This window comes from Phyllostomus discolor, chromosome 5 (genome assembly GCF_004126475.2).
Source record: "Phyllostomus discolor isolate MPI-MPIP mPhyDis1 chromosome 5, mPhyDis1.pri.v3, whole genome shotgun sequence".
Lineage (NCBI taxonomy): Eukaryota > Metazoa > Chordata > Mammalia > Chiroptera > Phyllostomidae > Phyllostomus > Phyllostomus discolor.
The window spans coordinates 161,085,336-161,095,849 of record NC_040907.2 but is presented as its reverse complement, the minus strand read 5'-3'; the positions used below and the strand labels follow the sequence as shown (position 1 = coordinate 161,095,849).

Genomic DNA, 10,514 nt, shown 5'->3' with positions numbered 1-10,514 from the left:
CCTTCTCAGACTCCCAGTTCTGTTTAGGTGACTATTCAGAATGTTTTCCAAACTCTGTTAGCAGGTCTGCAAGCAAAAACCTACTTCATACATTTAAGTTGACTCCCCAGATTTGTCACTACATGTTTAAATGTAACAAAGAATGAATGATTTTTCCAGCACGTTGCAAACATTGGCATTTTCAAATAAAGCCATTAGACCCCTCTTTAAAGTCCATCTGATGGAATTCAAGGGCCTCCTTAAAATACCTGAGCAATCTCTTTTTTTAATAGACAGAAACTTTATATCACCGATTTATTCCTTCAAAATCATATTTTCACTCCACTTCCACCGTAGAAACTTATCCTAATATATTGCCTCAGAGATCTTTTTAATGCTCGTAACATAAACATTTTCCTACCATATGAACTTAAACATGACTCCAAGCCTCGCAGATTTGGGGTCCAGGCTGCATCATCATTAAGTTGACAGTAGATGCAAAATAAAATCTCTGCAGATCATTCTTTCATCATTCACGATGGTGTTTACCAAAATGTAAACACTCTCCCAGTCTAAGTGGCAGGAGGAAGACTCGCAGCCAGTCCCCAGCCAGCGTATTTCAGCATCTCATCAGCAGGGAGAAAGTAACTCCCGAGTGATAAGCTGGACTTAAGACAAACAGAGGTTTCTCTTACCACATGGGACCTCACGGAGTTTTGCAGCAATAAAGAATGTAAATCCAAAAAATGTTGAAGACTCATAACGATAAAATGCAAACATGCAAAAAATAGAGAAACTTCCCAATTTGTTTTCTGAGGCCAAGAAACCCCTGTTAACACAATCGGACAAAGACATTGCAAGAAGGAAAAATTATTGGCCAATATCTCTCATTAAAACACAGGCAGGAGAATTCTAAACCAAATACAAGCACATTGAATCTGGCAATTTTAAAAAGTGTAATATGTAAGAGAGAACATTTTTTTCTAACAAAAAATGGATCAACAAGAGAAAAGCATAAAAACCGAAGGTGGTGTTAAGTGTTTCATGTGCCAGCAAGAAGGGGGTGGGTCTTCACAGAAAGAAGAGAAAACCCTCAAAGAAGCCACCAGGCTGCAAAACTTTTGTAGCATTGCACAAAGGACAATAAATTTATAGAGAAGTGATGAGACAAAGGAAAGGGGCTTCTGGACTTTTTGGAGTGGTACGTTGTGGGAAGGTAAATACATGGTTACGTATTAAGGTGTGTTGATGTAGACTCCTCTTGGTGCTACCTCACCTCAAGTGATGAGCTTATTCTTCCCTTCCCGGTACAAGAAAAGCTGGGGAAGGACCCTCACGAGGGAAATTTATGCCCCAATTTTCAGGCAGGTGGTGAAAGGCAAAGAGCTCATCCTGCGTCTCTTTTTCTCAACTGTCTTCAGCTCTAAATGATGCCCATGCAAAGCGGCACATTTCTGAATGGCAGGTTCTAATTCCTTGCAAACACAGCACCGATAAGGTGGGTTTATCACAAGAATGCAAGGTTTCTTTAATATTTGAAAATCAATCAACGTAAGTCACCAAATTAGCATAATAAAAGAGAAAGCCTATATGATCTCAACAGAGGCAGAAAGACATTTGATAAAATTCCACACCTGTTTTGGAGGAAGGGGGCAAGCTTATAGCAAATTAAGAATAGAAAGGAAATTTTTTAATCTGTTCAAAGATATCTACAAGAAAATTTATAGCCAACACTTTACTTAATGGTGAAATATAAAACTCTCTCTCCCTGAGGTTAGAAACAAAAAAAGGGTATTCACTATTACCATGTCTTTTGACTTGCACAAGAGGTTGCTAGCAAGGCTCTAAAACAAGAAAAATAAAGATACAAACACAAAAAATTAGAAAAAATATTGTTATTATTCACATATGATTGTGTGCAACAAAAATCCAAAATGATGTACAAACTATCATTAATAAGCAGATTTATCAAAGCTGCTATAGTCAAGCTCAATAACAAAACCAATTATATATGTGCATATATATATATGCCTTAAATAATTAGAAAATAAGATTTCTAAGTATCCTTTACAACAGTATTTTTAAAGATATCAAAAACATAAGAACAAATCTAATCATAGTGGTAGAAGATCTCTAGAGTGAAAAGTAACAAATAGTGTTGAGAGAAATTAAAAAGACCTGAATAAGTGGGCAAATATTCTATATTAAGTGTCAATATGGATTGGAAGGTGTCAATTCTCCCATATTGATGTGTAGATTCAGTGCCATTTCAGTCAAAACCCCATCAATGTGTGTGTGTGTGTGTGTGTGTGTGTGTGAGTGGAACAGCTGACCCTAAAATGTCTATGTGGAAATGCAAAGGGTACAGAAAATGATCGTGAAGTTGCTGAAGGACTTCCACCGAGACACAAACTGCGGTAAGGCTAGAGTAATTAAGACAGCGTCATATTGGTGCAGGGATAGGCCTGAGTACACAGTCCAGAACCAGGTCCACATACTGTGGTCACCTAACATAAGACCAAGGTGCTATTGAATACATACAGCTTATGATTCCATTTATAAGAATTGCAGAAACAGAAAAAGACTAATCTTTGATAATAGAAAGAATAGGGGTTGCTTCTCGGGGCAGGGGGTGACTGGCAAGGGGAACAAGGGAAGCATCTGCATGCTGGAAACGTTCTGTGCCAGTTCTGGCTTCTGGCTCTACGGGTCTGTACATATTTAAAACTCGTAAGCTACGTGCTTAAGATTTGGTCACTTCCTCTGTGTGTGTGTGTGGTAGTACAATAAAAACATTTTTAAAGAATGTAAGCCAGTGTCTGACCCCACTTCTTGATGTTTAACAGCTGACAGCTTATTAAGCCTCACCCTCTCCTCTTCTCGTTCTGCCCCACAGCCAGACGCGCTGATGAGAAAGCCTGGGTGCTCCGCACTGTGGTGCTCCTGGAGGTTCAAGCCACTCAAGTCCCTGCCCAGGCATGGGAATCCTGACCCCAGGCCCACCCCCTGACCATCACAAGGAACCCAAGCCAGTCTCCTTTCCTGGTTCTCTAAGTCACTTTCGGGCTTGTTTGAGAGCTTTCCCATTGTTCCCAGAAAATCTCTTTATGGGAGTAATCAACCTTTTCATAGCCTCTTGGTGTGTGTATGCCATTTTTAGTCTTGACATCCAAATCAAACTTTGACTTGGGAGTTCATCCTTCTTCGGGAAATGACCACAAAGAGGGAAAGTGATTTGCTTCTAGTTTTTCTGGGGGGCGGTTTGTAAATATTTTTTTATTTTTTAATTGTAGGTGATATGCAATATTATATTAGTTTCAGGTATACAACCCAGTGGTTATATAACTGGGTTTTATATAACCCAAAAAGTAATCACCTCAACAAACCTAGTACAAATCTGGCACCATACAAAATTATTATAATATTGTTGACTATATTCCCTATGCTATCATTCACATTCCTGTGAGTATTTTTTAACTACAATTTGTGCTTCTGCATCTTTTCACCTTTTCACCCAGTCCCCCACCCTTCTCCGCTCTGGCAACCATCAAAATGTTCTCTGTATCTGAGTCTGTTTCTATTTTACTTGTTCATTTGTTTTGTTTTATAGATTCTGCATATAAGTTAAATCACATGGTATTTGTCTTTCTCTGCCTGACTTAGTTCATTAAGCACAATACCCTTTAGGTCCATCCATGTTGTCACAAAGGGTAAGATGTCATTTTTTTATGACTGAATAATATTCCATTGTGTATGTATAGCACTTCCTCTTTATCCATTTGTCTATTGATGGGCTGTTGTAAATAATGCTGCAATGAACATATGGATGACTGTGTCTTTTCAAATTAGTGGGGGTGGGGGGTTGTGTGTTTCTTTTTTTGTTTGTTTCTTTGGATAAATACCCAGAAGTAGAATTGTTGGGTTATTTGTCTCTTACTATTGTCTTTGTTTATAAAGTCTATTTTTTCTGGTATAAGTATTGCTACCCTAGCTTCTTCTTCTTGTTTCCATTTTCATGAATATCTTTCTCCATCCCTTTACTTCAATCTGTGTGTCTTTCCGTCTGAAGTGAATCTCTTGTGGACAGCACATGCATGAGTCTTATTTTCTTATCTATTCAGCCACCCCCCATGTATTTTGATTGGAACACTTAATTCATTTGCATTTAAAGTAATTGTTAACACATATGTAGTTGTTGCCATTTAATTATTTATATTTTTATCTTTTTTTCTTCTTTTTAAAGAAGAAACTTTAACATTCATTATAATATTGGTTTTGTGGCGATGAACTTTTCTTCCCACATTTTTTATTGTTATTCAAGTACATCTGTCTCCATTTTCCCCCTACCACTCCCCTGGTGGCTCTGCAGTTTAATTTTAGTTTTGAAGTGGTCATGGGAGGATACAAGCACAGCCTTTACCTAGTCTGCCATCTTGACCAAAAGCCCTTGTTTTTTTCTGCTTTGTGTTCTGTTGCATCTTCAGCACCTACAACAATGCCTTGCACATAATAATTACTCAATAAATATGTGCTGTGCTCACTTCAGCAGCACATGTACTAAAAATTGGAACAATACAGAGAAGATTAGCATGGCCCCTGCGCAAGGATGACACGCAAATTCGTGAAGCGTTCCATATTTTTAGACACTTCTCCAAGGAGGACATACAGAAGATCCAAAGACACATGAAACAATGTTCAATATCGCTGGCTACCAGAGAGATGCAAATTAAAACCACAATGAGATACCACTTCGCACCAGTCAGAATGGCCATCATAAACAAAGCAACAAACAACAAGTGTTGGAGAGGTTGTGAAAAGGGGACCCTAGTGCACTGTTGGTGGGACTGCAGACTGGTACAACCACTATGGAAAGCAGTATGGAACTTCCTCAGAAAACTAAAAATGGATCTGCCTTTTGAACCCGCAATTCCACTGCTGGGACTCTATCCTAAGAACACTAAAACACCAATTCAAAAGAACCTTTGCACCCCGATGTTCATAGCAGCACAATTTACAATAGCTAGATGCTGGAAGCAACCTAGGTGCCCATCAGTAAATGAGTGGATCAAAAAACTATGGTACATTTACACAATGGAATTCTATGCAGCAGAAAGAAAGAAGGAGATCCTACCCTTGCAACAGCATGGATGGAGCTGGAAAGCATTATGCTAAGTGAAACAAGACAGGCAGTGAAAGACAAACACCATATGATCTCACATTTAACAGGAACCTAAACAACAAAACAAAGAAACAAGCAAAATATAACCAAAGTCACTGAAATAGGGGACAGACTGACAGTGACCAGAGGAGAGAGAAGAGGGAATTTCAGGGGAGAATGGGAAGGGTTTACAGGAATGAATTTAAAGGACACATGGACAAAAGCTAGGGGGAGGGTGGTAATGGGAGGGAAGTGGGGAGGGTTGAGTGGGTGGGCTGGAATGGGAGTAAAAGGGAGAAAACTGTACTTGAACAGTGATTAAAATAAAATTAAATAAATAAATAAATAAATATGTGCTGAATAAATGGAGAGCTATCTGGTAAGTGCAAGGTTAGAAAATAAACAATCTGAGTTAGTTGAAGAAAATATGGGAGGATGCTGGTGAAAATGTCAATATATGTCTCTCTACCAAAAAATAAAGACCCCAAATCAAGTATGTGCTTTGGGAGGTATTCACTATGGTGATGCTAGATTCATGGTAAGATAAATACACTGAGAGTTATAAAAAAAGGAGTCATCTGGTGAAAAAACAAAAATTGCACAAGTTCTAGGGGAAAGATGTCAGGAATTTCACTTCTCATTATGCGAAACAGCAGGCAAACAGGTCTCTATGGAAATACTCCACATTCCAGTGAGCACAGTGTGACTCTTGCTTGAAAAAATAAAAAAAAAGTAAATAAATGAAAATAAAACAAGAAACTCCTGCTGCTCATAGCCATTCTCACTGTTGTATCCATAGGATGCTTTGTTCAGGGTCAGCTTAGTGATGTTTCATAAAACAGGACCGGAGCCTGAGAGGCATGGGCAGGGTAGGACCGCCAAGGCTGAGTCAGTGGGCAAGACCGTCTCTGACTGAAAATAACTCCTGTTGGAATTGAGGGGCTGCACTTGGCTCCCCACTGAAGGACCAGCAGTCTGGAGTCAAGCTTTTCTGGGGGCAATTCTTCTTTGATGGGCTCCACAGTCTAGCAACACAGCCTTCCCTGTGTTGTCCTGCATTGCCTCCCTGTGAATAGAGCCTCAACGTAAACTTTGTCTAGGAAGTTTAGCCTTCTCCTAAGGGTCAGGTGGCATCTCTGTAAGTTCAAATGTTATGTCTTATCTGCTTATCCTGGACATTAGGGAACCTCCAAGGCTCTGAGGGGCTGGCTGGCTGTCAGAACACAGGGAGGTCCAGGTCCTAGCAGCTGGCTTCATGGCTGCATCTTTGACTTTCTGCATAAGGAGTGAAGTTCCTGCCTATGGGATAAAAAGGCTCAAGCTCACTGAGAGGCATTCTTAGGACAGCCACTAAATATGGTTCATGTTGATAAGCTCACAGGTATCCTTATTTGAACAGCAATTTGACTGGGTACATCAGTATGGACTCTTTTTTCACAGGCAAGAAATTAGGATATGAATTTTTAGAACCACAAGGAGGAAGGAGTTTCACTCCAGTCTTCACCTCAAGCTGAGATAAAAAGTAGAAAGTCCTATTTCAGACTAATGGAGGATCACCAAGGCAGAAGGACACCCAGACTCCCAAAATGCAAGTGACTCCTTGCAGTTTTCAATGTTCACGATGTTGTTTCAGAATGGGATGAAAATCGATGAATGCTAGCCTTGAATGTGACTAAGGTGCAGGATTTGGGGGAAGAGATTATACAAATAAGGCTACACTGAAAGTTTGCTTTCCAAAAATAAAGCAAAAGCATTTCCAAGAATCCTGTCAGTTAATAGCCACTAATGAAATCTCAGAGTGTTGTAAGAGCTACTTTTAGAATAGGGTTTCTTGGATACAAGGTTATTGGCCATGCACCTGGACAGTTTGAAAGGGATTACAATGATCTGAACTCATGTTTTCTTCATGAACTCTTAACTACCCACCAGAAAAATAGGTGTTAGATATTAATTGCTAGCATTTACTAAACACTCACAGATATTTCAGTCATTGTCTTAAATATTTTACACAGCCTAACCCCACAATCATCCAAGGACGTAGAAAGAGAGGCACAGAGAGGTTAGGTGACCAGGTAACAAGGTGTAAAGCTGCAATACGAACAGAGGATCCACCCTCTTGACCACTGCCTATTTTGCCTCCGGTGGAATAATGCATAGTATTTGAATTCAGTTGCAAAAGTGGAAAACTTCAACCCATAATTACCTGAGCACGGCCAACTGCATTCTGTGTCTCAATTTAGCATCTCACCTAACCTACATGGTAGGTTAATATCGTTGTTGACCTTTGGAGAGAGGTGAAGCTTGGATGCTCAGCTTGACAATGTGCCTGACCAATTAACAACGTCTGTTAAGGGTCAGGTTGAAATGAACATGGCATACCTGCCAAGGATGTGCCATCTTTAATCTAATTCAATCCCATTGTTCTACAAACAATGAAACTGAGTCCAACACACAGACAATGCGCCGCTTAAGGCCACATGAGTAGGAAGAAGTCAAGTCTAATCAGAGCTCAGCTTTTCCTGATTCTGAATTCACCAGTCTTCCTATAGGACCCTGCAGCCTCCTGCTTATAAAGCAACATTCTAAACCCCCCTCGCCAACTGACAGCTTTGCTGTGAATAACCAGTGTGCTAATGCTCACAAAATGCCTTTGAAATCCATGAAGCCCGATTTTCTAGCAGGGGTGATAAAGGTCAGCAGCAGCACCCAGCCAATCTTGACCTACGAGTTTTATCTTTGGAAAGGTTCATTTTCGAGGAAACTATACAGTCAGAACATATCTTCCAGTAAAACTTCCCAGGCCTTTATCACCTCAGAGATCTTTGCTCATTATTCCTACTGTGGCAGTGTTTTCCAGTCATATGAACACTTAAGTGCCCATTTAGTAATGGCTGTCTGGTGGCCAAAAGGAGTTAATGCAGCTTCCCAAGATGCCCAAAATTACCCCCAGGGAATAGTTTTACCACTAGGAAAAATCGCCCTCAGTCATGTCACTGTCTAGCAATTTGAGGAAGGAAATCCATCAACTCTTCAGGGCATCACAATCATTTTTGTAATTTACCATTTGGGGCAGTAGCTAGCACTTGAATGCACCAGAAATGAGCCTAATTTTGTTTTGGGCCCAATCTCTCATTCCATCATCTATTACAAGTCCAATTTTGCAAAAAGCATCATCTTAATGCAAGCATCACTAAGACGAGAACAGATGGACACAAAGAAGAGAGAGACAGATGTACCTTTGGATGGGAGTTAGGTGTGGAACTTCATGCCACTAGAAACAAACAGTAATTTTGACACCAAAATTAGTCATTGAAAGAGGCACCCAATATTGAGTTCACTGAATATTTAGTGAACTCAAAACTTTTGCTGATGTTGCAGACACCACACACATAGAACTCTCTTCGTTCATGAATTTAGGTTGACTTTGTTATAAATATTAAAAAGGCTTTTATCCAGTTTTCTGCATCACTAGCTGAGCGGGTCAACAGTAGCAAGGAAAGTCTTATTATTTTTAAGACAGTCTTTGATACCTCAGGGGGGTTAGTTCTATGCCTGACACACGCTCTTGTAAACAGTAGGCATTCACTAATTGTTTGTGATAATTGACACTGACTGTGTGGTGAGCACCCTACCTAAATACTTAGCACTCAGTGCTTGCCCACACGACCTTACTCATCAACAGTGTCCACACCACGCATGACTGTAAAGATGGTCTTCATTTCACAGAGAGCAAAGTGAGATGACTCAGTCCAGATCATACGGCTGGTAAAGAGTGAAGTCAGGACTCCAAGCCAGCCTCTTTGTTTCCAGGACATTCTAAGCACCATATTGTATGTCGTGAGTTTGATCAAATCAAACATTCCATTGAATATCTGGCGGAAGATTTCTTGTGAATAGCATTCAATCAGGAGATACAGTGGCCCAATGGAACATGGCCAGTGTACAATGTGTTTGAGCTTTGACCTTTGAAATCAACTTTACAGAGGATTACGCAATTCTTGAAATGTCATTTCTGATCAGTTATTTATGTGTCACATGAGGGCTATGTGTCACCCTGCTATTCTGGATTGTTTGCTATTCAGTTTATAACCTGGAAAATAGGTCAGGGAGAGGAGAAGATGGAATAGAAGATAAGATTGATTATAGAGGTTTGGCAAATAAAATTGCTGCAATAGCCCCACCCCAGAGCCACCAAAACATGCCCTGCTATATTTTTTGGAGTGAAAAGAGCTCTAAATCATCTTTCTGTGGTCAGCTTCCTCATCATTAAAATGAAGACAACAAGGAGAAATACTGAAGGAGTCTTCTTTTTGCAAATGTGTTCCCTGGGCAACATGAGCTTGTATCCCACCCTTTGATCTATCTGTAAATCCTTAGTGCAGTCTGCTTCCTGCACCAGAACTCAGCACCATCCTATCATCTTATCATGCACAGATGAAAGCCTCCCTCAAAAATAACAGTGGAGATGAGAGGAGGTTTCACTGGTTCTTGTTCTAGCTTTCGGGTCCCTCAACAGGTTATGCCAAAATAGACAATAAGAAAAGGCATTAGCCTTGTCCAACAAAATTGTGTCTTTGGAATGGAGAAGGGTTTCCTATATGCATGGTGCTCCTATCTGTTCCAGGGTTTGCTCACCTCCTGCTGTGACTATGTGACCTGGTGAGACCAGGGTTGGGAGAATTCAGCACAGCATGGCGGTTTGAGGGACCAGCCACTGCTCCAATCTACTAATCCCTACCAAGGCAATGGGTTTCTATTTCATCAGAGATCAATAGACTAGTTTAATATGAGGATAATTTTCCTGGTTGGAGACCTTGAAGGAAAAGCAACTTATTTCTCAATCAAGCTCAGATTGGGATATGAGCTTGATATGTGGATAACATATCAAGCTTGACCAGTGGATATGTTTACCAGGGACAAGAAAGGGTGGAATAGAAGCTCTCCATTACTCAGCAGCCAATTCATAATAACAAGACATTTATATTCTCCAAATTAATTGGTGTTGAGCATTTTGCCAATATTGGAGCCAGAAATCAAGGACTCCTTCAACTCAATACCATAGCCACCACCACCAGACTTACCAGCTTTTAAGAGGAGTCCATCAATGTCCTATTAACAATGTCCTATTATACAAATGTTGCTGAGTGGTATAAATTCTGAAGAATAGGTTGACAACCCTTGTCAGGGACAAAAGAGCTGGTTTTGTCTCCAGAAGACATTGGCGTGGCTTTATCCAAGCAGTAGAAGAACAAGTAAATATTTACCTTGTATATTTGGGTTCCCAACCCTCTAAGCCCCACCATTGGCATAAATATCATTTGTTGGTCAAGCTAAAGCAAATTAAAGCAGAACTATCAGGAGTCACCCTAAGTCCTTA

The 10,514-nt window shown here is 40.1% G+C and overlaps 1 non-coding gene across 1 annotated transcript; it reads left to right on the top strand.

Moving 5' to 3' along the window:
* The first annotated feature begins 4,512 nt into the window (after positions 1–4,512).
* LOC114498194 lies at positions 4,513–4,620 on the top strand. Its single transcript, XR_003684642.1, has one exon. It is a non-coding gene; the product is annotated as a U6 spliceosomal RNA (small nuclear RNA).
* Positions 4,621–10,514: the final 5,894 nt, after the last annotated feature.